Here is a 25,674-nt window from a genome sequence, read left to right on the forward strand (position 1 = left end):
ATTTTTATTATTATGTCGGACCCTGGAGATTGCACATTTTTTATTTTTGGCAATCTTTCTCAGGCGTGCAAGCATGCACTTACAGCTGTCCGATAGGTGTAGCCTTGCCTTGCACGCTTCCTGGTGTGAGCCATTAGGGCAAGGCTGCATATAGGCTAAATGGTGCACAGTTGCCAGGGCCCAAGTACCGGGTGTTCAGTGAAAAACACCATGCTAAAGGATGGGGAAAACAGGTGCACCAGAAGATGGGAACATCATAGCACACCCGGCATATAGTCCTCTTTCTTTTAAGAGACGAACCGTCACTTCTCAGTGCCCTCCACATTTTCAGCATTTGCTCGCTTTGACAGCTACTCCAGAAGAGCGAGAGAACTCTACCCACCTTTTCGCAGCAGTTACCACAGGTGTGCACATTTACTTCCCAGACATTATTGTTGCTATTATGTGCTGTCAAGCAGTCTCTGACTTATGGCAACCCTAAGTATGAAACCCCTCTAAAATGTCCTATGCGTAACCACCCTGCTTGGCTCTGGTCAATACAAGGCTGTGGCTTCCTTGAGGGAGTCCATCCATCTCTTATTTGGTCTTCCTTTTCTTCTTCTGCCTTCCACTTTCCCCAGCATGATTGACTTCTCCAGGGAGTCATGCCTTCTCATGATGTGTCTGAAGTATGACAGCCTCAGTTTTATCATTTTTGCTTCTAAGGAAAGCTCTGATTTATGGGGGACCCACTTTCTGCTGGCCCAGAATATTAACAGAACTCTCCTCCGGCACCTTGGTTTCAAACACATTGATTTTCTTCCTGTCAGCTTTCTTCACTGGCCAGCTTTCACGCCCAGACATAGTGATTGGGAATACAATGATATTGCCCTTGGCCTTCTGTGAAATGTCCTTATATTTCATGACCTTCTCTAGTTCCTTCTTTGCTGGCTTTCCACGTCTCAGTCTTCAGATTTCTTGGCTGCAGTCTCCCTTTGAATTGATGACTGAGCCAAGGTATACAAAATCTTTCACAATTTTGATTTCTTCATTGTTGACAGTAAAGTTCTATAATTCTTCTGTGGACAAGACTTTTGCTTTATTACAGCAACAATCCTGCTTTTACAGGATCTTCTTTCACTTTCATCAGGCATTTATTTCCCTGTCCAAAAAATGTGGTTTTATTATTAGAACTGGTGGGGAACTGAAGCATTAAGTGCTCCAAAAAGAAGACCCAGGAAGGGGAAAAATTACGATCTCTGCTTTCTGGAGCAATGGAAGAAGTACTGAAATGGTGTAAAGGCACTGAAAAGAGTTAGTTCAGCACTTGAAGTCAAGAGATTAGTTTGCATAGTAGGTGATATTTCCCTCATGCCCTTTTAGTGCTTCTGCCATTTTGCCCTTTAGTGGTGCTTTTCCACAGACAGCAAGGCCCTTGGACCCTGACAACTGAACGCATTATTAGCTTATGTATTCTTGTCTTGTATTGGATGGCTTTCTCAAGTTCCAATTAAAAAAAAAAAAAGAGGCCAAGGAACAAATGGCCATCCTTCCAAAGTGCCATTGCTGCATTAGTGAAAGGACCATCACAGGTGAGTTCATGAAAGCAAATGGCAAGAGTGCTTCCTGCTCTTGCAGAATGGCTCCACAGCCATTCCCGGCAACCCATGATGAAATCATCTATGGCTGAAACAACCCCTAAAACATGCCATGGGTTGTCATGTCTGTTTGTCAGGAAAATGTAAGCCTCCCTGCAGAGACTGCACTGAGTTTGTATCGCACAGCAACACACCATGGATGGTTATGTTGTGTGAACCAGGTCACTGTGTACTCCTTTGACTCTGTACAGGGCATTCTACATTGGATTATGATGTTTCTGTTCTGTAACTCCAATGCAACTCTCCGAAAGATGCAGTAAATGTGGAAACGGCACTTGGACCTTAAGTTCTGTTTATGATTCCTCACTTTTGATCAGATGCTATTTGTGAAAGAATGATCAAGAAGCACAAGTGTTTTCATCACGTGTTTCAACAGTGTTTTCATCATCAATCCTCAGGTTGTTAGAGCATGAAATATAAACTGGTAGTTACATCAACTGCAGAAGCTCATGAGTCTCAGGCTGGAACCTAAGCATGACCTGCATTATGTCAGAAGGATTCAATTTATGCAGACAAGGCTACTCTGCAGCTGTTTTGTCCATGCCAAATCTGAAGTCCACTCACTCAAACCTGCATGAATACTTTGGAGTAAAACTCGGAGTAGCCTGTGGCAATCTAGGGATGTTTAATTTGTAACAAGACACACACAATGTGCTGCTAAGCTCCTTTTAGATGCAGCAGGGGTCTGTAAAGCAAGGGCTTTTCCATAGGAACAGGCAAGACCCATACACAGGCTACTGTTTACGCAATATTTCTGCAAGCCAGTTTTTAATACCAATAATGCTATATGTAATATATGGAGAAGGAAATAAAGGTTTTGCTGCAGAAGATGCTGTCCTCTGCTAACCATCTTTAGCAATGTGCATTAGCGTGATGGAGAGGTTCGTACTGTACTGTATTCCATTTTGCAGAGATAAATTCTTGGAGAAGGCATTTCAAACACTTACACAATCTAAGCATGTAGCAGGAAGGGAATTATGTGTGATATGAGGAATTTTAAATTATAGCATTGCTAGTAGTCATGGCTCATATTGGCACAATAGCCAACAGATGGCTGTGATACTTGCACAACCACACCCCATACACCAGTCACAATAGTAATTGTGTTTATAAGGCGCTGGACAGGAAGAAATTGAATTTCCACAGGTCCAAACCTACTGAGCGCTGGGAAAATGCCGCAGATTACAAAGAGAGGCCTCCACATGCCCACCTGCCGGTTCATCGGGGGCTCCATGCCTCCTTGAGAGCTCCCCTGCTCGGCACGAGGGAAGCATGGGGCAGCAGGCAGGGCTGGGGCTCTGGCGGCTGAGGCGCACCGTGGAGGCTCTGTGTGATGCGAGAGCCGCCCCGCTTCCAAGCGTTCTGGCACGCTTGTGCACCAATCCCAACTCACGGACGCGAGGCGAGGCGAGCAAGCCGGAAGATTGCCTTTAACGAGCACAAAAGTAGGCCACAACAGTTTCTGAGAGCTGTCAGAACGAAATGGGAGCAATCCAGTACTTCAGAGAAGGGGGCATGGTTCTTTCACATGCCCATCTTTATAGACAGTCTCCTTGAAATTCGCTCCCTGGAAATCTCTTGCCTCCTCTCATACTTCCACACTCACCACCTCAAAGTACACAACAGCATTTGCCTTCCAGTCATCGTTCAATCAGAAGCACAGCTATCCACTTATGCCCACTAGACTTTCCACTGTCAGAAGAAATATGAAAACAATAAATCAAGCAGGTCTGTTAACATCTTCCCAGGACAGTGCTCTTTATTGTTATCCTGTGCAGACCCAACCCCAGATTAATTGGGAAAATAAAGCCCAAATTATAGCTCACCAGTCTCTTTTTCTTCCTCACAAGTTATGGTGATTCGCACCAATAGCATGTATGAATGGCATAATTAATACATTCAAAGGAAGAACTACCTTGCTTCTAAGACATTCTCCTACCATTTGTTTGAAACTTTGCTCTATTATTCACTCATGTATAATGCCCAGAAAAATAAATTAATCTCGTAAAAAACATTATTAGCTCAGTGAAGGGAAAATAATTACTGAATAGTATTTGACATTACTAGAACACAGGATAGATCCTTACATTTAACTGTTTCTGTACTTTAACCCTCCCCCAAAGTTATCAATTACCTCAGAGATGCAAAAGCATAGCAGTTCTGGAGGTGTTGTATAAATTCCAATGAGACCAGTGTTTGCTGCAAGGTCCAAGGTCTCATGTTCCCTATTTGCACAGGAGCCTCTGCTGAGATCCCCTGGAGGAGAGCATCTTATCCAAGCAGTCATGTTCTATGCCTCTATTAAAAGGCAAGAAAAAAAGCTGCCCCAATAGTGAAATTAGGAGACTGCTGAGCACATGTAGGGACCTTCAGAAGTAAGACCCACCTCTTACTCTCCTCTAAATGTGTAGAGGATTGCAGGTCTAGTTCCAAGTGTTCCACCAACAACAGTGCAGCTCTAATCCAACCAGACACATTAAGTGGGAAATTCTCAAAATCTCTTAATAGAGTTCATTTGATCCTTTGCACATAAATCCACAAGTTGACATAGTTGGAGTAGCCTAAGTTAGTAAAGGGGGTATTCCTGCCACATGATCCACACACACCCTTGTGCAATGAAGTGTTCAGTTACTCTGCCCAAATGCCATCCTTTACAGGAAGGGGGCTGACACAGGCCGTAATACCATTGCTAGTAGTCATTGCTCCTCTTGGCACAAGAGAGCACACGGGTCAAGAACTGTGCCTCAGCATCTCCCAAGATGGGAACGTGCATTAGTGCTACTGAACCATCCCACCCAATCTTCTCCAATGTTCAAGGTGTCCTGGAATTGTATGTGCTACACATTCTCCCTGACACCGTCTAGAATTCAAAATTACCACTCAGTTGAAATGTCTCTCTGACACCTTCTGGAAATAGATATAGCACAGGCTCATCTGATCAGGTTCTCTGCCTTCCCAGACAATGCCAAGGGAATGCTCTTTTATCCAGTATTTGTGGGAGCAAGCAGGAGACGAAGCAGCACAAGAGCAGGCATCACAGGTCTCCCAGACTGCCAGTGCAATGTCTTGGAAGATGCTGAGGCTTGGCTCCTGCCCTGCATGCTGCATACACTAACCCGAGCAAGGCATTTTACTCTCCCATGGTTCTATCCCATTCTGGAAATGTTACAGTGATCTCTCTTCCATTTGTAACCCTTCAATATTCACCACTACCTCTTCAGTCTTTTCTCGCATATACTGGTAAACACTGAAATCTAGGAAAGGAGAAAAGATGGAAAGGCTGTCCAGTGCCTTTTGCTGGAAACCTTCGGCATGGAAGTACCTTCTGGCCCCTCACCAAGCAGCCCACCCAGGAGCACACAGGGACTGTGGCTTCATACAGGAAAACAGAGGGGAAGTTTGTCAAACTGTGCTGCTACTCATATCATGAAGCACTGTTTTCCTAATGTGAACTGGATTTCTAGTTTTCTAATGCATTATGCATTTGTTGTTCTGTGCTGTCAAGTCATCTTCAACCTAGTGTGACCTCCAGAATGCAGGCAACTGAAGAACTCATTTTTCTTTTTGAGCTCTTATCACACTTTCAGGAATGTGTTTTAGAATTCTTGACAACCTTTTTTGGCAAGGGGCTTACAGAAGATCGTCCCAAAAAGTTCTACCAAGAAATATGGCAATATTTTTCACTTGCCTTGAATTATTAGATTTTGGGGCAATTTGCAATCTGTTGGTGTGCATACTGCTAAAAGAAACGAGTAGAGAATCCTATTTTGCGTTTAGGATTCCCTGTCCTCCCTGGTGATTTAAATAAATGTAGGGAAAACAAGTTCAAGCTTCCTTTCCAAGGCTCACAGACCCTCCTTATCCCTCTATACAGGGAAGGAGTTCACATCAGCATCAAAAGAAGAAAGTTCTTCTTAATTCGCAGGTCAACAACACTGTGAGGCGCGCTGCAGCCTAAATTCAGCCTAGCGATGACGAATGCACAGCTCCTAGAAGTGTTGCCATTATTCCACTTGAAATCGAGCAAAGTCTAAGCAACCGCACACCTCCCGCGCCGGAGAGGTGTCCTGTGCAAGCAGGGTTCCCGCACCGCTTTTCTTCCCAGGAAAAGAACCGCGACAGTCACGCGCCTTTCGGTCACCGCAGCGCGTGGAAAAAGTAACCGCTGTGCTTCCATCCGAAAGCAGGAACCGATGCAGTGCAAGCCAAGGCACGACCAACAGAAACCAACACCAAAACTCGCAAAGCCAGCGAGTTGCCTGGAGAAAGCCGAGGAGAGCTTTTCTGGCAAAGTACGAAGGGAAACCAGCGTCGCCTCTGGAGTTTGGTTTCCCTCCTTCCACGGTTGCACTTTGCAGTTAGCATGATTCCCTAAATCAGAGATCTACGTAGTCTTCGGTCTCAAAGATGCAGATCCTAAAGGAAACTCTGCTCTTCCTTGGTCATGTGCAGCCAACCCAGTCTCACTGCCTCGCCTCGTCTCCACTCCATATTAATCTAAAGTAAATTTCAATCCGCACCTTCCCTCAAGAGGATTAAAACTTCCAGACGCCAGCACGGCAAGAGCGTGGGGAGGCGCCCCCCCGCCCCCCAGCGCTCCTTAGCAACCCCAACTTCCCTTCCCCGGATGACAAGTTTGGCCGGGGCAAGTAAGGCTCATCCAAGCACAGCCTCAGCCCCAAGGACGGCTAAACACCCGCTTGCTGCCCGGAAAAAACAATGCCTCGGAATACAGCACAGGGGCGCTCGAAGTTACTTCCACCGCCCGCCAGCCGACTTCCACGGTTACGTCTGGCTGCCCGCAAACCACAGAGTTTCCCAGACGCAGGGCTGAGAGTTCCAGGCATTCCTGCCCGCGAAAGCGGCACAAGGTCCCGCGGAGAGGAGCCTTTCTTACCTTACCTCTCCCCTCGGAGCGCTCTCCCCGCCTTCGACTCCCGCCAGCGAAAACCGAACGGCAAATCCAGCACCGGGACGCCGGAGCAGCCGCTGGCCGCCCCTTCGTCCGCCGAGCGCGGGTTCCACGAGGCGGCGCCGCCACCGCCGCCGCCAGCGGGAGCCGTCGGGAAGCGAGGCGAGCGAGGGGCGTCCACTCGGCGTCCGCGCAGAGACCTCTCGCTGATGTCACTGGAGGGGAAACGGCGGAGGGGAGGGGCATGGAGAGGCCTCACCCCGACGGAGGAAGGGGCGGGGGCGCGATCCAAGGGGCTGCCCGCCGGGAGCGGCGGAGGGGCCGGCGCGCCCGCCCCGGCTGCTCGTGGCGGCAGCGCGGGAAGCGCGGCTCGTGTCGCTGGACCGGGAAGAGGCAGCCGGCGGAAGCGAAGCGGGGTTGCGCGGCCATCATCGTCGCTCCTCCTTGCGAGAAGGGAAACGCCTTTCGGGTGGCCCCCACTCGCCGGCGGCAACAACTTTCTGCTCTGACGGACGGGGGGAGCGCGGTGCAAAGGCTGAAAGGGCTGTTCCCAGGCTTCGACAAAAGATGCTGTAAAGGGGTATAAAGCGGCTGCGTGTGCTCCGAGTGATTAACTTCAGGATCTGAAAAATGGCTGGACCTAATTGCAAACCTCCGAGCTAGCCTTGCGAGACGCCTTGAAGGGTCAGTTTTCAATGGGGGATTGGCACGGATGCGTGGGGGGAGGCTGTTGCGTGGGGCTCGCTGGGCTGGGGAAGAGCTTTTCACCCTCGGCGCTGGAAGCTCTGCCTGCAGCTCCTTCAGCCCCCAGCTGGGATAGCCCGCTGCCCCCGGAGAGCAGGCAGCTCGCGGATGGCCGAATCCTCGGGCCGTGGGGAGCTTCCAGCCACGTGCTGCAGTCCACTTACCTGGGACGTCCCTAAATCTGGAGAGATCTGTTTTTCAGAGGCAGGTAACGGCTGCACGATCAGTGTATACAAATGAATCACAGGCTGGGCTTCTTCACACCAGCCTTCCATAGGTTCAGAACCCTTCCATAGGTTCAGAATGCCATCTGCAAAGGAGCTTGTTTGCAGTGGCTTCCTGGCCAGAATTCATGCCTAGTATAAGTCATGATCCTGCATCCTGAGCCTACCTATGCAGGGCTCCTGTTATCACCGAATTCTCACAAATTGTTCACATCAGTGGAATAGAGAATAGGTATCCTATGAACCAAAATCGTCATCCCTTGGTACAAGCATCCATGGATGTGGAGCAAAGTCAGAAACTTCCTCTGAATTAAGACCTGAAGTTGCTCCCAGGTCAGACTAACAGCTAAGATACCAAAACTTTCCCATCCACAAAGTGTCTTGGGTGTCATGCTGGACTCCTTGTTAAAAGCATGCAGAAGTTAAACAACATTATGAGTTAACATTATGACTTAACCAGTTTGCATTAGTCCTAGCCAGCATAACTAATGGTAAAGGATGATGGGAATTGTAGGTGAAAACTTTCAGGAGGATCACAGGTTGCCCAGCCCTGGATTAATATTTGAGCCTCCGTGTGTGTGCAGTTGTGTGTGTGCTTGTACAATGTGGAATAGTGAGACTGAAACTTGCAAAAATGAAAGGTACAGACTGTGTGTGCTTTTGGGTAGTATTTTGACAACTGACTTTCATTTATGTCTGTATATAATGAGCAAATGGCTTATGAGGAAGAGAGGGTCCCTTAGTGCTCTCACATTCTGTGCCCTGTACAAGTTGGGCAGTTTTATGTATTGCGCTGTTGCTTGCAGTGAAAAGCAGCACAGGGCCGCCCCAAGGCTGCAGAGACAGAAGCACAGCGGCCTCCACCCTGGGCCAGGTAATTAAGGGCTCCTGGACTCTGAGTCCGTCTGTGTGCATTTTTAAAGTCACCTTAAGGATTATTAAATCAAAAGACCATCCAGTCATCTTCAAAATATATAAATAGTAACACAGAACATTAGCTGCTCCTGAGCCCTCTGGCTCTGGAATTGTACAAGCATAACCAGCACATTTTCAGAGACAACCTTCACAGCCTTAATGACTAAAACTGATTCAGAAGCAAAGAAAGGAAAACCCTGCCCTTAACATTTAAAAATGCTGTCATTCCGTCCTAAATTATACTATGTTTCCTTCTCTTCCTCACACTGGCAGAAGTACACAAAGCCCTGGTCATCATATGCGCAGTCTTGCAAGCAGAGGAATGGCATGACCAGTTGTACTTGCAGCAAAGTTTGGGAGAGGCATCATCCCTGAGCACCGTCTTGTCATTGTGAAGCCATTCTTGTGCCTCAGTGTCACAGGATTCCTGTGCCCTGTGAGTCATGTGGATAAAAAAACCTTCCCAAAAATAATCTACATTGCACAGTTTACATTCTGTGATCTTTTGTTCTTTTGTTCTTTCACAAAAGATATTTTGATACTTCTTCCCAGTTAGCTAACCAGGCAGTTGGCTGTGATAGTCATGGATGTGTTAATAGGGAAGGGAGCAGGAAGCAAAAATAAGGGCCAACAAATCAGTTACAATCGGAAGCACTGAAGCTGTTATTCTGGTCTGCTTTGTTTTCTCTGCAAACAGGGCAAGCACAATGTTTTCAGTTTTATTTCTACCCGCAATGTTTGCAGTAGAGTTACCATTTAGAGAAGAGACTTTATGAACTCATACTAGTAATCATACATTGACATCGGTCTGATAGAATCTAGCCTTCGCAGCATAACAGCTTTGAATACACCAAACTTCCAGAATTCCCACTTCCTCCAGTCTGAAGGAACACCTCTCCTGACTGCAACATACCCAGAACCTACAATAGAATATACATTTATTATGTAAATAGATACATACTCTGAGGCCTTCCCCCAACTGCTACCTCCAATGAAGTCCAGAAAGAGGCAACAAGGAGGGGGGCCTTCCTCATGGTCCCCCCCCCCCCCCGGATTGTGGAACAGTCTCCCTACTGAGGCCTGCCTGGCACCAACATTGTCATTTTTTCAGCATCAGGTTAAAACTGCCCTATATTTCCAGGCATTTAATGATACATGATGGGTTATGTCTGCTGTTTCATTAAGTCTGTTTTTAATGAAAATATTTTAGATGTTAAACTGTTTTAGAGAGAAACATAGAGAGAAACATAGAAACAGAGTAAGTCAGAAGGGGTCTCCTGGATCATCTAGTCTGACCCACGGCTCCAGCCAGCTCTGCTCACCACATGCCCACCATGTGTATGTCTAGCCTACCCTTGAACACCCTCACCGATGGGGCCTCAACCACCTCCTGTGGAAGCCCATGTTAGTACCTAGGGGTACTAACCATCAGGAAGTATAAATATATGTATTTATATTGGAATGTTTAGCTGTTTAAAAATGTCATACTGGAATTTTATATTGTGTTTTATAGTATTCATGTTTTGTCTGTATCTTTTGTATTTGAATAATTGTTATGCAGCAGTCACAGAGCTTCGACTGTTGGGCATAATAGAAAGTTAGTTAGTTAGTTAGTTAGTTAGTTGATGCTGTCTAGCTGCAGAACAAGACGGGCCAGGCAGCACAAGATCCATTCTGTGGTCTTGCCCAGCTCCCCTGCGCCCTGCTGCTTGCTGCCACCAGAGCTTGTACAGGGACGGTGTGGAGGATGTGCCATCTTTTCGGAGCAGTTTCTCTTTCCTCTTTGCCTTGCATTGTCCACTACTCCTTTGAGCAACATGAGGACTGCAAGACTCATAGTGAGGGGAGAGCAGTCAGAGCAGTTTCCACTGTGGGCAACAGGGGCACTGAGGCATAATCTCCAAGTTCCTGCGTTTCATTTTTGTTTTAAAACTAGCACCCAGCTCTTCTGGAATCCAAGGGAGGAGGCAGAATGTGCAGCTGCTATTCCTCACATCTTGTTGCAAGCAGAAATGACCAGCTCCCTCTTTTCAGTAATTTCAGTCAATGAATGAAGTCATAGCACTGAGCAATTCACCCACTGCCTGGAGAAGGAGCTTCCTAGTTCATTTGAGCCCTTTGGAGTGAAGCAGGGTTTCCCCAGCAGAAGGACTGCTGTGTCAAGATCTCTTCTTGTTGATGCCAGAATGTAGGGCACAGAATAATCAATTCACTTGTGACAACCCAGATTCAGGCTGGACATCAGGAAAAGCTTCCTCACTGTCAGAGCAATATGACAGGGGAAATAGCTGCCTAGAGAGGTGGCGGGCTCCCCCACACTGGAGACATTCAGAAAGGAACTGGACAGCCACCTGCGTGGGATGGTGTAAACTGGTGTCCTGCAACAGCAGGGGGGTGGACCCAGTGGCTTTCACGGCCCCTTCCGACTCTACGATTCTATGGTTCTATACGCTGGGGTCCTCCTGAGCAGGCTGATGCCTTTTGTGAGTGACTGGGGTTTTTTTGGCTAGATAAAGGTTCACACTTGGACTGATAAGAGCATTTTTAGCAAATAGAATCAAGACAAAATGTTGCAGTGTTTGTTACCTGAGTCCAAAGTGAAAACATCTTTTATTTTGCTGCTCTAACTTGGGTAGTTATGTGTAAAATTTGCCTATCCATCCATTCAATTTTTAAATATTTTAAAGCCTGCATGCCAACCAATGGAGCGCAAGGTTTCCGCGTGCAACTGGATGCCTGATTTGATCTGAGAAAAGGTTTGAGGGAACAGTTGATGTAGAATGTAGCCCGAGGTGTGGAGGGCGTTTTGTCCTGTGGCCTGCAGGATTAACAACTTTAGGTGTATAACAGTGAATTGCACCACAGGGTTGCTTTAACATACCCTCTCAGCCCAATTTGCAGTGCAGAGGTAAAAGCAAACCCTTGCAGATTGAGCTCAACTACAACCTGCTGACAGGGTCTAATACTGCTGGACATCACTGCAGGGTTGTAAACAAGTTAGAGTCTGGCAGGAACAGTGTTCGTCACCTAAAAATCTAGTGCTCTGTACCAAAGGGCAAAACGATTGAACAAATTTCCATATGCTGACTCGCATATGCAAGTAAGTACATAATTAGAAATAATTAGTATAATCTAAATTCTTATAGAAGGCAAGCTAATTAGCTTCTTGCTTGCTTCCAGGAGAGAACTGGGCAATGCCTCAAATTGTTCTTGCTTGATGTTCTTGCTTGATTACTTTATTATGTTCTTGCTTATTTACTACATCCTTGGGATGGAATGTAATAAAACTCATCAAGGGCTCATGCCTCTTCATGACAGCAAGTTCCAGAGTCCACCAGTGCCACGAAGAACAACATATTTCAAAATCGCTTTCTCTACACTGGCCTCCAGTACATGAGAGTTTATTAAGCCACAGTGAATGTGCGGGTCAGTTACCTGTGCTGCAATCATTGTGGCCTCTGCACACAACAGAGTAGGACCCCTCCATCCTCCTCACACATCTCCTCACCTTCTGCTAGCCAAGTGCAAACCCCTGGAGTCAGGGCAGACCATGCACCCGCCAGTGTCTGGCCCCTGGATCATGCAGGAGCCAGGAGCACCCCAGAAAAGTGGCTGCAGAGCCAAGGAGCTCTGGACACGCTCAAGCAGGTGAGGGCAAACTGGCACCCACACATGACCTTGCCCCAAAGCCAGACATTGCCACTCCTTCAAACCCCTTTTCACAAGCAACCCCACTTGTTTTCCCCCAAGATAAGGGGCCTGGGGCATCTGGAAGGAAACAAAAGGGGTGGATGGCCTCAGGTACGCCCTATACGAGTAGCCACAACCTGCAGCTGGCCTTCCTCCTCTCAGGATCAATGCCCACAGTGGCCCATTGCACAAGCACAGTTGCCCAGGAGCAATTGGTTGTTGGGTCTTTGCAAAGCCAGGCCCCCACCAAGGGAGCCAGGCGACGGTGCTGTTGGGCCATTTTGGACTCTGGACTTAATGAAAAGAATGAGCAGGCTGGGAAGAAAATGTGGTCAGCTCCCATCTTGTCTAAAAAGCTGGTGCCTTCATGCCACAGTCCCTTTTAGGCTGTTAAAGGAGCAGGTAGTAACATCTAGTAACTGTGAGGCTACTGGGGTCAGGAGGAAGAGAGAAAATAGAGGGGTGGTGGGGAAAGGCTGATCTGTAGAAGTATAAAAGAAAGATGCACGTTTCCCAGATTCCCTGAAACACTGTGGCCTTTGTGTAAAGAGCTGCTATCCCTTGGAGAAGAAGTGTGGGTTCTCTGTAGTGCTGGACATACACTTGTCTTTTATCCTGCTCCTTTCCACGGCTCCACTAAGGCTGTTTCTCCTGTATTGTATTTGTACATGAATCGTGACTTTTGCAAGTAGAACTGTGCACAAATGGCCACACTGTGGGCAGAGGAATCGTGGGGACGGCTTCATTGGATCTCTCCAGGCGAAAGAAATTCTCCAACAATTAACCCAGGCTGGGACAAACCATGGTAGTGGCATTGCTGAGGTGTCTTTCTTTTTTCCTAACCTGTTTTTGTTCGCTTGCTTTGCTGCTGTTGCAAGCATCCAAAGAAGGAACTCTGTTAACTCTGACCTCTGCGTTTCGTCCTTTGCAACACCTTGGATATAGTATCATGCCAGTACATCGAGTGAGCAGGAAGAGGCAGCCACCACAAAGAGATGAAGAGAAATGTTCAGAGAAATTCTGCAGTGGACTTTTTCTGACTGTAAGGAAAAAGAAAGCTCCAGCTGCAATCCAGTACCAAGTGGAGAAGCTGCTTCCATTGCTGAGAAAGAAGCAGTCAGTGAGCATCACACAGTTGTGGTGAAAGCAAAGGTAAGAACGTGAGGCACTCTGTGCATTAGGGTTTGTACAAAAATAGGTAAGTACAATTGTACAGTGTTGCAAAAACACTTTTCATAGCCTCACTGGATCAAGGAGAGCTTTCACATCACAGGACGTGGCTGTTCCCACCCTCCTTATAGACAACGTGCGCACCCTCAGAGACACACACGTGCCATTTTGAGGAGGAAGCGTCGTGTTGTTTAGGCACCCAGGTAGAACACCAGTGCCACATTATCTGCGTGTTGAGTGGAAGTGACCGTGCCTGTGCTGGCAGCCACATGAGAACTCGCTCACCTTCTGGAACTTAATCCTGAGAAGCATCCTATGGTTTGGGCGATAGGCATTGCCGCTTCTTCACGTAGGAAAGACTGGTAATGGCTTGGGAGAAGCCCAGCAGTGTTATCTACCCCCTAGCGTTTGTGGGCTTCCGCTCGTGCTCGGCCCCGCCTGAGAAAGTGAGCCAGGCAAGAGGAGGCCCACAACTGCTTGCAGCGCGAGGGCGACACAGCCAGCCGCCGCCTTTCATGTGCCGTGCGGGAGTGCGCAGAAGCCGGTGCTGCTCGGAGGGCGGCACACGGGCTCGGTCCCTGGCGAGCGCCAGCAAACTCTCACAAGGAGCCTAGCCTCTGGGCTGCAACAGAGAGGACTGGCGTCCGGGCAGCCGAGCCCAGGGAGCCTGACAGATCCCGCCCCAACATGGGTTCTTCACACATCCCTAATAACCCAGTGCGGACAGGACTGCGCTGCCGCCATTCCACTGTCCTGTCCCGGCAGCTCACCTCCTCCACTCACAGTGTGCCTTCCTCGGCGCCGCTGCGGTGTCCCGGATGCTTCGCCGCACGGGCACATCACCCCCAGCGACACCGCACTCACACAGGTGCAGTTGCACTGGACTGCACTGGCTCCTTGCCTCACACAGCAGATCATGTGGCCAAGCTGTGGCCCGGGCGCCAACTTCAAATGGCGTAGGAGCCGTGTCACTTCTGTAACCGCCCACACGTCGCCCCTGCATATTCCTGATTTATATCTGCTATTTGATGTGATGAAAGAAAGAAATCTTCATTGTCAAACCATCCAGTGCATGTTCAGACATTTCTTTATTTAACCCAGCGTTTGAGAAAGTACGCAAGATAATTAGTCTGTTAAACTAGATTAAGATACGTGGCATTTATCAGATAATTGGGAAGTGCTGGCATGATTGAGGGAAAATTTGCATCCTAGACTTATAAAGTATTCGTGTGTGCAAGTTTTCCCATTCCCCTCCTGATTTAGACTAATCATTTTATGTAAGCTATCCTATTGTAAAACATACAGAGAAACAATGCATACGCTGAACAACACCAAGGATAGCACCGGATGGAGTACACTTTGGGGCACTTTGTCTGACAACTGTAGTGCAAGATTCTTTTTCACACTTCAGTTTATGGCTTAACAAAGCATCACTATATTTGGATGTGGGAAACAGGCAGCTGCTTGGAATAGCAGCTTACTGTATTGCAAATACTGAGGCCAGACAACACATCCTTATTTTAGAACTCTTCACACGCACCAGAATCAAGTCCATGTTTAATAACTTGTGCCTGTGAATCATGCCATCTCTACGCAGACGGCGACCTCACTTTCAACTGAAACACTGAATTGCTAAAGCTGAAGGTCTGAAGTTCTGTGCTATCTTAATTCACCTTCCCACTCAATTTCCCCCCTAATAAATTGCCCTCCCAGGTGCTGCTGGTGGCAATCTAAGGCCCCAGACCTGGTGTTGGAATGGGACACTTAATGCGGTCCATCTGCAGGGTACACTGCAAGGGTTCCAGCACACCTGGGCGACTTGCTTCGATATCTGGACCTCACTGCAGACTTTGAACCCACACTGTGTTATGGACACTGTGTGACCAGTCCTACCTCTCCAGGCCATGCAAGTGCCACCTTTACATGCCTCCCGACACACGCATGCTCACACACCACTTGCTTTGACTTTAATCAGAGTGGGAAAGTTGTTTAAAACTCCACAAATCACACTAGAAAAGCAGCAGCTGTTACATTCAAAGCAGAGGGCCAAGTCAACATGAGTTACCTAATTGACTCTAAGTGACAGGAAGTAGTTTTATGTGTCATCTCACTACTAACTCATTTTAAAGGCCACAGAAAACCATTCTTTGGTCCAGCTAAATAAAGATATTTCCCAGTTAGGACAGCAACCCAAGTGCCTGTGAAGATGTAAAATTCTGGACAGTGCCTGGACACCACCACTGTGCCATCTAGCCTGATGAAGAGTTCTGGAGAATGCAAAAGCTCGCACAATCTCCTGTGGCATTGGGTTGGTTCTCACCAAGAGTCTGCCCAGCTTCAGATGTTGACTGTCCCATCAGCACCAAGGGATTTCTGAGTGATCCTATGCTGCATGGTAGTCATCGAGCAGAACCAGAATCCAAAAGTTCTGTCCATTCCTGTGACCATCTTTCATGAGCACTGAAGCACCATCTAATGCTGGATTCGTAATTTATTTTAATGTATATATTTTAAAATGTTATTTAACTTGTTTGTTGTAAGCCGCCCCGAGGCTTCGGCGAATGGGGCGGCATAAAAATGTTTTAATAAATAAATAAATAAATAAATAAATAAATAAAATGCTGATGGCTAATAAAATGCTGATGGTGAAAGCTAGATAGTTACCAATAACTCCAATAGAATATATGGAATTATTTGTAATTAATTTTTGCTGATACACTTGGTGTGTAGATATATAATTTCTCTTATGTCATATTCCTGAAAATTAGGCAGCCATTTATGCATGACTTCTTAATATTGCTGAAATTAAAATTCAGCCTTACATTTTCTTGGTAATGATCTGTTGAGAATGTTGATTTCAAATATTCTCAGAATAGTTAACACCCAATGAAATCTAGTATCAGGATCTAATATCCAGTATTTTTGTTGCTGTTGTCAGTTGTTGTGCAATGATTTTTATTTAACTGATACCTAGCCTTTCCAGTAAGAATTTGTTCTCAAGGTGACTAACAATAAAATACAAACTGAACAAAAAAAAAAAAAAAATCAAACATTTGAACACATCCAGTATAGACACATCCCACTGAAAACATGACTAAAACACATCCACGGGGACAAAATAGCAGCCCCTACCACATCGTAGCTGTTACGGCAGCACATCAATTTAGGGCCTAGAGGATGCCCAGAAATGTCAGAACTCAAAGGGTTGTGGGCACCCTATTCAGGGCACAGGGACATGAAAACAATCTTCAGTGCCCCCCACCCCGGAAGATGTAGTTAATCGAGACATGCCTGACCAGCTCCATTTTCCCCCAGAAGGTTAAGAAACACCTGGGACTTAGTCAACACTTGGGACTTGGCTTTCTAGATTGGGGCAAAAGTCCATCTCCAAAAGTGAGATGAATGTGGCCCTTAGGGTTTTATTTGGTTGACCAGAATCGGTTGGCAACCGGCAAAGGCTAATCCTGGATTTTGTATGAGTAGGGGAAAGTGACCTCCCTGGGTCATTGGTTCCATTGTTGTGCTGTTCTAACAGTCCTGATCTCTAGCCAGAATCTGGCTTTCTGTAACTTGAGCCTGTTATTCCGTGTCCTGCACTCTGGGATGATCGCAAAGAGATCTTGTCCTTCTTTGTGACAACCTTTCAAGTACATGTAGAGTGCTATCATATCTCCCCTCAGACTAAGCATGCCCAGTTCTTTCCATCTTTCCTCATCTGGATTTGTTTCCAGTCTCTGCAGCATCATCCTTGCTGCCCTCTTCTAAACCCTTTCCAGCTTGTTGAGATCTTTCTTAAACGGTGGCGCCCAGAACTGGACACAGGACTCCAGGTGAGGCCTGGCCAGTGCAGAGTATAGGGGAACTAGCACTTCACGTGATTTGGAGGTGATACTTCTATCCAGTGCAGCCTAAAAAATAGCATCTGCAGCCACATCCCATTGTTGATTCATATTCTGCTTGCGATCTACAACAATTCCAAGATCCTTCTCACTCGCAGTATTGTTGAATCAAATATTCTCCATCTTGTAACAATACATTTAATTTCATTTTGATGGGAGAAGAACTTGGCATTTGTCCCTGTTCAAACTCATTCTATTATTTTCAGCCCAGCGCTTGAACCTACCAAGATCACCTTGAATCATCTTTCTGTCTTTAAGGGTATTACCTATCTGACCCAATTTTGTGTCATCTGCAAATCTATTAATCGTTCCTTCTACTTCCTCATACAAATTATTAATAAAAATGTTGAAGAGCACTGGGCCTGTGGTAGCGGAACTTGTTACCTCTTCCAGTTTGAGAAAGTCCCATTGGTAAGCACCCTTTGAGTTTGATTTGGTAGCCAACTGTGGATCTACCTGATGGTTTTCCATCTAGCCCACTCTTTGCTAGCTTGCAGATCAGGATATCATGGGACACTGAGGAAGCAGAGGGTCTCACCCATTTTCCTGGGGCATTCAACAGAGCAGGGCCAAAGACACGGCTGGGAATCTGCTTGGGCAGAACTGGAATGCAACAGCTCGGAGACGTGGAATTGCCGGCCGGGGAAGGAGCAGCTGGGTTGGGTGGCGTGGTGGGCAAGAGGAGGGCATAAAGAGGAAGCATAGGGAGGGAGGGGAGGAGAATGAGAGAGAGAGAGAGAAAGAAGGCGGAGAGGGACCAAGGAAGAGACGCATGTGGAGATTGTGATGGGCTGGCATTGCCACCACTCGCAGACAGGCGGACGCAAGCCATGAGGGCAAACCCTGTGACCAAAACAAACGGCTCCCCTGTTGCTGCAGGGGCGATGCCGCTTGTTACCATAGACAAGGAAGGAGCAAGGGCCGGTGCAGGCGAGGGCTTTGGTGCTTTGGGCTGCACAGCCACGAAAGTTGTGCACAGCAGTAGGGAGGCCCGGTGAGTGAACTGGCTTCCTCGTGTGTTTCCCCATGGAAGTAAGGGGACAAGGCGCCTCTGGCGTGCCCCTCCCTCCCAGGACTGTCACAGGCACTTTGTCAAAAGTCCTGCTGAAGTCAAGATATATTATGTCCACATCATTCCCTCAGTCAACCAGGGGGGTTACCCAATGCAAAATGAAATCAGATTATCCTGGCAGGAATTGTTATTGAGGAAGCCTTTTCTCTGTCATCTGTTGTTATTTTGCCATCCACACTGAGTAGCAGAACCCCCATTTCTTCCCTCTGTCTTTTACTTCAGACATATCTGAAGAAGGCTTTGTTGTTGTTGCTGTTGTTGTTGTTCCTTTTAGCCTCCCTTGCTAACCTCAGTTCATTCCTAGCTTTAGACTTCCTGACGCCATCCCTGCAATTCCATGCTACCTGCCTGTATTCTTCCTTTGTGGCCTGGCCATCCTTCCATTTCCTATACATGTTCTTTTTGCTTTCATATAATCTCTAAGCTGTTTTTGAGGCCACATGGGATTCTTCTCTTCTGAAGATTTTTCAGTGCTTATGCACCCGGGCAGTTACTGTTCGATAGGCTTGTGAAGTGGAGCCAGCATCCAGATGAGCGGACCTTTTGCTTTAGCAGAGACCTGCAAATGATTGCAGGAGGAAGATTTCCTTCCTTCCTTGGTCCAGCAGGCCACTGTAGGCCAATGATAACCATGAATGGTGGTGGTGGGGAGGCTCTTAGGGACTTGGTTTAATACCTGACACAGGTGGTCCACGTGGATGAAGTGGCAGAGAGAAAGAGGCTGAAAGAGAATGATCAATGTAATAGTGCCACAAATTCTTCTCCCTTTCCCCCGTCTCTGCCTGCCTTCAGCTGCAACTCCTGACTGACTGACTGACAGAATCAATGACTGACAGGATCAATGGCCCTTCAAAAGACAAAGGTTTCCTATCCTTCACCAGAGTGAGAGATGCAGGGTGACTTTGGGCCATTCCAAAAAGACCGAGGTATGTCAAGGGTAGAGTTTTCCCAAGATACCCTTGAGAGGTCCTGTTCAAGGTGCTATCAGAACAATCCAGACTTTTCCCCTCCTAATATGATGACGAACTCCCAACTGCCTCAGGGATAGACACGTAAACATTTAATAGCTCAGTAAGGAAACATAAAATATTCAAAAGTCGTTCCACAACTGAGCAGCCCATAATGTGGCAGCAATTTTTTTAAAGGCTGTTCAGAGGCAATAAATTTTCAGGATGTGAAAATCAATCAGCACTTCATCATGTCACCCTTCAACATTATGGCAACTTTCCCTTCCAGACCAGCACTAAATCTAAATGAATTACAGAGGGAATTTCACACTGGCACAGTATAATTACCTGAGCGGGCCTCTTGCCAAGAAAGGAGGCCCATCATTCAGGGGAAAGTGCCATCATCCCTGTTGGGCTTCCAGATCTGTTTTGTGTGCAGCCCCCACCCCAAAGTCTCAGCAGCCCACTGACACCCAAGTATCAGTGACCCAGGCCTTGCTTCGGGGCATCCAGAGCTGCCCCTTGTGAGAGGCAGGGCAGGATCTGTCCCCTCTCTTGGGTGGTGTGCGTGTGGTGGGTGGGAGAGGAAGTCACAATCGCCATGTGCAAAGCAAACTTTGTGTGATACAAACAGACTGGAGACATCTTTCATCAGAAGGAAGACATGCTGTATTCCATTCAGATTTATTTCCAAGTAACTGTGTATACAACTACAGCCTTTCTCTGCTTCGGCCATTCTTTGCTGCTCTCTATCTTTCTTGTCAGTCTCTACATTCTCTTTGCAAAGGGACAAGAGATTATAAAGGCAGTGCCCCCTGACACCCAGCTGTGTATTCCTTCTTCTGCTGAAGTCAGTGGCATAGCTCCTGGTGATACTAACGCAGAATTATTTGTGAATCAACGTTAGAGGCTATGTAAGACACTGCAAACACCAGTCAACTAACTGATCCATTCATTTGGAATGCATAATTATTTTGGCTCATTTAAAATCGGCTTTATTTAAAAGCCTGCTTGGAAATTCCCTTGTTAAAAGTTTCTGATCCGTAAGGGCAGTAAGGCAAGCTTGAAAGTGTTTATTAAAAACCTGGAAGCTAAAAGGACTTTATGGTGCTTCCAAATTTAGATTATGCTAGCGGTCAACCTCTGCAGAGGCACCCTTTGACCATGTGTGCTATGTCCTCCCTTGGACCAGGGTCAGGAGAAACCCATCCTTCCTGTTGGAAATAAAAAGTGCTGTGCGTAGCACTGATTGGTCAGGAACTGATATGGTCCCGGACTCAAGTCCCGCCTTCTCTCCTCTGAACAAAGCGAGGACGGATTTCAGCAGAGGTCCAGGGCATGCAGAAGAAGGGGTCTTAGAGAACAGTGGGATTCTTCTACTTGCTCTCTGCCCCTGCCCCGTGTCCTTCCCACTGGAGACAGGCATGGAAGCCATCCTGAGACCTGATATAATAGGATGGCATACAAAAGCTTTTAATAAATAAGATAAATAAGCAAGCATCATTATCTGAACCAAGGCACAGGAGGGAGAAATGCGTCTCCACCTGGGCCATGCTTGGGCCAGCCACTCTCCCCGCCCAAACACCGGGGGAAAGAGCTCCAGCTGGCACTCAGGTTGAGGGCTGAACAGCATCACAGGAAGGGCCCCAGCCACCTGTGTCCAGGATGGACATCACCTTCGCATCAGTCAGCCCACATTGGCCTGGTGGAGGGTCCAACCCCAAATAGGGCATCCCCTCTCTAACACTGCTGTTTTTTTTAAGAGAGGAAAACTATACATGAAAGCCCTTTAAAAAAATGAAAAAATAGAGTGTGTATTCGAAGCATGCTGAGGTCTAGTAAGACTACTAAACTGGTGCAGAATCCATTGCCTGATGGGTTGTGAAGAGGGCAGGGAAATTGGCTCAAGCAGCAGAAGAATAATGCAGTGGTTTTTGATTTACTCATCTATCTACATGCAGCCTTAGTCTCTGCTGGTGTCTCTTGCAGATTTTTCAAGAAAAAGTTGTCTCCTGTGCTGTTGTTACTGTTTTCTCGGATCAAAAAATCACTGATGTTTTTGCTAACACCCTGAACATTCATGCTTAGTTCCTTCCTGTGTTCAGTTTGTGCTTGCTTCCAAACTTTTGCAAAATGATTCTGTGTTTTGTTTTGTTTGCAAATCTGGCAATTCTGTCAAAGGCAGGACATTGTCTGAATCTTTATCTGCTTCCATAGCACAAATGACCATTTATGTAGCCTTTTGCAGAATTATTCTAACAGTTCTGGGTACAGTTCAAATTAGAATATTCCATTCTGCTTTGCTTTGCAACTAGCTTGATCCGGACCCCGGTTTGTGTGCCAACAGGCTTTTCTTTTTCTCAATCCGCTTAGTTTCATGGGTGGGGCTGGGTCTGAGCCCACTTACAGCTAGGGAAGAAGGAATAAAGCTTCCCTCCTTACATACTGTGATCAAAGAGCAATTCCTCATCCGATATCCTACTTCCTATATATTTCTTTATACTTATGATAAGATAATTTTAAAACTGCGAAGAAAGATGGAAAGCTGCCAAAGAGCTTGTGTGAGAAATCTTAGAAAACAAAGCCTCTGCATGCTGCCCATTTGCAAGAACAAAGCCAATAACTATCTATGGGGAGAAGTATATGCATATGCATGGTCTTCCAAATATCAGATTGATTTTCTCTTCCTGTTTGCCATGCTTCTCTGCCTGCTTCATTATTCCTGTTTCCCATTTCCCTCAAGCTAGAGAGCTCAGCATGTTCCTGAGACAGACTGACTGCCCTTCCCATCAGTGGAAGAGGACCAAGGGGAACAGAATTGCTGAAGGAAGTGGCCAGCAAGGCAGCCGTCATGCGAGGGATTTCCACGAAGAAGCGGCGGCAAGGAGCAGCAGCACCTGATTTTTGGCATGTGGGGGGAGCACTGCCTCCTCATCCTCTTTCTCTACTTTTAAAGCTTACTTCTGTCTACACTAGGATGCAAACTCAATGTACATGGTTATTTTTATGTATTCCTCCACTTTTATAGTATGCCTGGCTTTCAGGTGATTTGTAGGTAATAGAGATCTGTTCTTAGGAGGCCTTGGGAAGCACAGTGCTTGTTTATCCATTTTAATAGAGGCTACTTTGCATTTATTTTCTGCCTAAACTATGTACTGTTTTCATTAGTAGCACTGAGCTATAGGAGAGCAGAAAGAGACTTCCCGTGTTGTCTTGGTAAGGTTTGCTAGCAAGAGGCAGGCCTTTTTTAGACAGCGTGATGACGCCTTTGGGGCAGAGGTGATGACGCCTTTGGGGCAGAGGTGATGACGCCTTTGGGCTCACCCGGAAGCAAGACCTGCTGCTTCGCTTGGAGAAAGGAAGCAACAAAGCACACACCTGGGTGACACACCAGCCTCACCTTGGTGCCACATCAGAGGGAATGTCCTGGTTCTCTTGTTCTCCATTTCGAAAGGCGCGCTACAGTGGTTGTTGATGGCGCTGCCATCTGGCGGGAACTCAGTGAAGGTATCCTCGGAAGGCAGAGGCAGGTGCCGGACTCTGGAGCATGTCCTAGAAGCCCCAGGGGAAACAGGATGCACCAGGAACAGGCAAGGGCGCCCATGACTGGACTCCAGATTTAGCATAGAACACGGATGGAATGCCAGCAGCTTCTGAAGGTATAGTCATAGCTTCTAGAAAGTCGAGGCAACATGAAGCCACAAATCCATGATCTGAAAAATACAAACGCAGCTGACAGGTAAACCACTGCAAAGCCATGGCAGAAGCTCAGGAGAGGAAGCCAAGAGTTCTGAGAAGTCACTGTACATTCTAAGCATTTGACATGTGTTTTCAAATTATGTAAATTATGTGAGTGTGTTTGAAACATTTGCATAATGAAGGAATGGCACATTTCTTTCTGAAGAGGGAAGGGTGAAAGCCATCATCATATGCTACTTCCTTTTCTTTTTTAATTCCTAGAATAGTTTTCCTGCATAATTATAGCAGTAGTCAGTATAGTCCATTTGTAGGCCAAAACATCAGCAGGGCAACTAGTCATCCAGCCATGATTTAAACAAATTAGTCATGCAAGCAAATATAAGCCGTGCTTCATATGCTGCCTAAATTTATGCCAAACAATTGTCAAGGAAGCTCGAAACAATGGTTTGAGAGATGCCTGAACTGACAAAGCATGACTTGTGATCAGCCAGCAGATAAGCGGATTTGTAACCCGTGCTTGTTTGACGTTGGGGCTCTAAACAACTCTTTTCTGGGGAAGGAATATGGACACGTGCACGGGTCTTTTTCCCAATTTCCCAGAAAACAAACCTGGTCACAGTTGGGAATCTTGCCATGACAGGGTCCCTGCAAGCAAGGAGCTCAGTAAGCACATTCAGCTGACTCTCTTTCCACTGTTTGTGTTCTCTCCAAAGCAGGATGGGGGAGACCTACATGGGGGACCGGATGATGCCAGGGATTTAGCGGCACAGACACTCGGGACACTGGGTATTACACAGGCACCGGGCCCTGATGGGTTACACCTGAGGGTACTTTGGAAGTCAGTGAGGTACTCTCGTGTCCACTGGCCTCCATTTTTGAGGCCTTGTGGAGAATGGGTGAGGTTCCAGAGAATTGGAAAGTGGCACCAGTGATCCCCATTTTCAAAAAGTTTAGTAGAAGGGACACGGGGAGTTACAGACCAGTTAGCCTTATGTCAATTCTAGGAAAGACAATGGAAAGGCTCATACTAGCAAGAGATCAAATAAACCTAGATAGGGAAGGGAGGCTGGCAGCTACACAACATGACTTCTGCAACAGGTCCTGCCAGATGAATCTTGGGGAATTCTATGACAAGGTTTCAAGGTGGCTAGATGGAGGGGACACGGTCGATGTGGTTTACCTGGATTTCAGCAAGGCTTTCAACGAAGTGCTGCATGAACTCTTGGATGAGAAATTAAGGAGATTTGGGATAGACCAGTTCACTGTCTGATGGATTAGGGCATGGTTGAAAGACCAAAAGCAGAGGGTAACTATTAGTGGGGAATCATTGGAATGGCAGCCAGTGATGAGCTGGGTCCACCAGGGCTCAGTCCTGGGACTGATCCTATTCAAGCTTTTCATCAACAACATAGAAGAGGGGGTGAACAGTCTGCTGATTGAATTCACAGACCATACTAAAATGGTCTGTGAAATACACCACAACTGAGGAGCAGCTGCTCGGATCCAGAAGGCTCTGGACAGGCTATGGAAGTGGGCAGGAGACAACAGGATGGCATTCAATGTGGATAAGTGCAAGGTCTTGCACTTGGGCCATAGGAATGGGTGTCATAAGGACAGGTTAGGGGACAAGTGGCTGGAGAGCAGCACTTGTGAAAGGGATCTCGGGGTGCTGGTTGACTGCAGGCTAAACATGAGTCAGCAGTGTGATGCGGTGGTCAAGAGGGCGAATGCCACACATTGTTGCATAGCTAGAAGCCTGGCTTCTAGATCGAGAGAGGTATTACTACCACTCTATACAACTCTGGTGGGCCTGCAACTGGAGTATTGTGTTCAGTTCTGGACTCCACATTCATGGAAGGATATAGGCAGGTTAGAGTCAGTGCAGCGCAGGGCCACAAGGATGGTGGCTAGTCATATGAGGCAAGACTGAGGGAACTGGGTCTTTTCAGTCTGGAGGAGACTCCGAGGGGATCTGTTGGCGAAATATAGGTACATGAGGGGATGCCACATGGAGGTGGGTAGAGACCTGTTCTCCCCTGTAGAGGAGGGCAGGATGTGCTCCAACAGAGCTAAGCTCAGGAAACCAAGGTTCAATTTGGATGCCAGGAAGTACTTCCTGACAGTTAGGACCCCGAGGGTGTGGAATGGGCTTCCACGGGAGGTGGTTAAGGCCCCATCGGTGAGGGGGTTCAACGATAGGCTAGACATGCACATGGTGGGCATGTTGTGAGCAGAGCTGGCTGGAGTTGGGGTTCAGACTAGATGGCCTGGGAGCCCCCTTCTGACTCTGCTCCTCTGTGCCTATGTTTCTTTTTTTAGGGCCTCTGGGATATAAGCAGCCAAGCTTCCAGGGTGTGAGCGACCAGGAGTTTGGCAGAGGAGGAGTGTGGAAGAAATTCTTGTCCAAGAATTATAGGGATGAAAGGATGATTGGAAACAAACAGGAAGAGTGAAAATGTAATAGAGAAAATTCCTTAGCCATAGGGGGAGGGGGCCAGGATGAGATAGCTGGAGGGAACTGGCATGTAGACAAAGTAGCAGCACCCTTGCTCAATGACCTCATGAATATTAACACACCCCGCATAGAAAATAATATCATTATAATTCACCTGGGAGGGCAACGTGGGAGGGAAGAACAAGTATTGGAGCGGCACAGAATAGGTGGATGGAAAAGATTGTAACCTCCCAGGAGAGCAGGAGGGAAGAAGCGGATGGGGAAAGGGCATAAATATGGGATGTGAACATGTGCTTGGCGAGTTGGAAAG

At 47.1% G+C, this 25,674-nt stretch overlaps 1 protein-coding gene and 1 long non-coding RNA gene across 5 annotated transcripts in view; one reads left to right on the top strand and one right to left on the bottom strand.

Moving 5' to 3' along the window:
- Window positions 1–6,681, bottom strand: part of SH3BP4 (SH3 domain binding protein 4) — a 46,010-nt gene extending 39,329 nt beyond the window's left edge. Inside the window, exon 1 of one of the 2 annotated variants that reach the window (XM_044431816.1) lies at window positions 6,540–6,681. The gene's annotated coding sequence lies outside the window, so the exon portion shown is untranslated. Of the gene's footprint in view, window positions 1–6,534 lie in introns of both variants that reach the window. The other variant, XM_044431815.1, reaches the window with a different exon arrangement.
- A 301-nt stretch (window positions 6,682–6,982) lies between these two features.
- On the top strand, window positions 6,983–24,500 carry LOC123024279. 3 transcript variants are annotated; one of them, XR_006414890.1, is made up of 3 exons: window positions 6,983–7,233; window positions 13,068–13,274; window positions 21,954–24,500. It is a non-coding gene; the product is annotated as an uncharacterized LOC123024279 (long non-coding RNA). The 3 variants fall into 3 exon arrangements; XR_006414889.1 differs by having other exon boundaries at window positions 21,958–24,500; XR_006414891.1 differs by lacking the exon at window positions 21,954–24,500 and adding an exon at window positions 19,056–21,945.
- Window positions 24,501–25,674: the final 1,174 nt, after the last annotated feature.

Source organism: Varanus komodoensis, unplaced genomic scaffold, assembly GCF_004798865.1.
Source record: "Varanus komodoensis strain SLA01 unplaced genomic scaffold, ASM479886v1 scaffold23, whole genome shotgun sequence".
NCBI classification, from domain to species: Eukaryota; Metazoa; Chordata; class Lepidosauria; order Squamata; family Varanidae; genus Varanus; species Varanus komodoensis.